Genomic DNA, 2,674 nt, shown 5'->3' with positions numbered 1-2,674 from the left:
TGTCTTCAGATTCATATTTCTGCCTCACCCATGTCTTAGCTGTCACATACAATAAAAATGATTGTACAGTTATTTTGTATGTATTCCTATGCTCATTCATGCAAGTCAGCCTTTCTTTCATATACATATAACAATTATGCACCCTGGGGACATCCCAAATGGGACCCTATTCCCTATAAAGTGCACTACTTTTGACCAGGGCCCGTAAGGCTATGTGCAAAGTTACTGCACTATTTAGGAAATAGAGTGTCATTTAGTATGCCGACTGGGTCTCTGCTATGGGCCTGGCTTGCTGTGTGTTGTAGTATTATGCAGAGAGCTAATGAAAGGAATGTTTTGGGATGTGTCTTAGACAATGGAAACATAGAGTTCTCTTGCTTTGTCTGTGGGTGGGTGTGAATGACATGTAAATGTGAGTCTATTTAACCACAGAGAACTCAGTTGTCAATGCTTTTTTTTGCATTGCAAAATAATATTATTTCTAATGTATTTAGCTATTTGTAATATCAATGTTGACATTTTATGAAACATTTATGAGAAGTGTATTAGTCACTTTATAAGAAAATAAGGTTTTGTGAAGTACTGTCATTCTCATTGATGTAATTGTCATGTGAAAAGCTATTTACAAGTAGAAAAATTTATGATTTTTTTTTTTGCCAGCTGAGATGGTCAGTGATTCCACTGAACTCTCCGGCCGTTTCTACTGGGTACGGTCACTACACGGTCACTACACGGTCACGACATGGTCACTACACGTCAGCCATATTGGAACTATTAGGACGCAGTGCTGCTGTGTCAGTGGTTACCGAGAGTAGGGCGCCAGAGCGCGGTGTTGTGGAGAAACAGAAACGGAGAGGGAACCACACAGCCAGACGGTTATTACGGGATTGGAACACATATTTGCAGGATAGGAGACCGGTTAACGGAAATAGTTGAGGTGGATCTTCAATAGTAAAGATATACGTGAGTATAACGTGGCCTTGTACATTTTTGAATGATGTGGAAGATATTAAATAACTTTAACATTAGCCAGTTAGCATAGTAAGACCCCAGTCGTTGACAATGGGTTGCAGTGAGAGTCGGAGCATTCAGTTAGCCTACTTTAATTTGCCTTTTTGGTGGAGAAAACACGGTTTCATTTGATGACGAAAAGGGGAATATATCCTTTATGCAGATGAATATGCATGTTTCTGCAAACAGTGGTGCAGTGTCCGAATCTCTCACGCCTTGGTGCAAGGTTCAGGGAACACAGCATGTCTTATTCAAATAGTGTGCAGCGAGTGGCTACATTTCGAGTGGCAACATTAGGAAAATGATACAATGCTAGTTTAAAACAGAAAAGTGATTACAAATTGTAACAACTCTCATGGTTGTTTGGAGAGCTCGCTACATTGTATGTCATTGCATGAGATAGTTCTGTAGCCGGCTCAGCCCCAGCCATTCTGCATGCTGTTGTTGAAATGACCTGAGTAAGGTATAACGTTACTTGCAGGGGAGATTAGAGGAGACCCTAGTATCCTCTGTATTTGACACGCTGATGGAATTACACAAATCGAACATACTTTTCCTTATTCCACTTGTCTAATAACAAAAAACTGCTAAACTCCATAGGCAATTACAAGGCAACAACTATATTACGATGTAACAAAACATGTAAAATCCCCTAATTGTGTTAAGAGGTTCACAGATATTGAGCTTTCTTCAGTTACTGCTACAGAGCAAACAGGAGAGACTGCTCATAAACTGTAATGATTATTGTTTTTTTTACAATGAGTTGCATTGATTTGTTGACTCTGCGTATGATTGCAGGCAAGCAGCATGATTTTATCTGCATGCCTGAATCATCTATGTGTTTGTTTCCTCGATCAGTATCATTGTTGCCGCCGTGCCTGCTGGTGTGACAAGTTAAAGCGAGTGTGTGAAGGGAGGAGTTTGGAAGCCAGGAGGAGGAGGGCCAGGTGTGTTGGTAAGAGGGTGTCAGGTTATCAGCTCAGTAGCACTGACAGAAGTGATTTGCACCAGTTGGAAATACTCTTACATGTAAATAGCCTACAAATATGCAGTTCTGGAATATCCTGGGCTGCGGAAATGGAGGTACGTGTGCTATATTTATATCCATAATACAACTGACCGTTTTTGAGAAGCAGTGGTAGGCTTGTTTGGCTGAGAACTGAACGCGTGTCTGTCTCAAGAAGAGTGAGTCAGTGTGCCTGAGATAAGGGCAGGAATTTTCTCATGTCATGGCCGTGCATGCAGTTGCATGTGAAACGTCACAGGCAGGTAAAAGTTGTTTGTAGCATGAACATCATGTTACTAGTGACACCAGGCATCGTTTTGTAGAGGAATCATACAGGGGTATAGAGAGCAGGAGAACCGTATAGAATGTGTTCAACCCTCAGAAGAACCCATAGCCTACCTTGTTTGTCAATGTTACCTGATAAATTCCAGGACACCGAGGTATACCTCAGAGAATGTGCTGCTTCAGGGTTCGTCTTCTGATATGAGTCATCTCGTCACATCTAATGGCTTGTAATAACCAGAAATATCAGCAGTTATAATGTGGGTATGAGAATAGATGTCTATGCTTCTGCCCATGAGGATATGGGTACACACAGTGCAATATGTGCCATACACTAACTAACCCTATAGATGTGGTCGTGGTAGAGTAGGCAAA

This window comes from Oncorhynchus masou, chromosome 29 (assembly GCF_036934945.1).
Source record: "Oncorhynchus masou masou isolate Uvic2021 chromosome 29, UVic_Omas_1.1, whole genome shotgun sequence".
Lineage (NCBI taxonomy): Eukaryota > Metazoa > Chordata > Actinopteri > Salmoniformes > Salmonidae > Oncorhynchus > Oncorhynchus masou.
The sequence above is the reverse complement of the archived record's forward strand: the minus strand, read 5'-3'. Positions refer to the sequence as shown.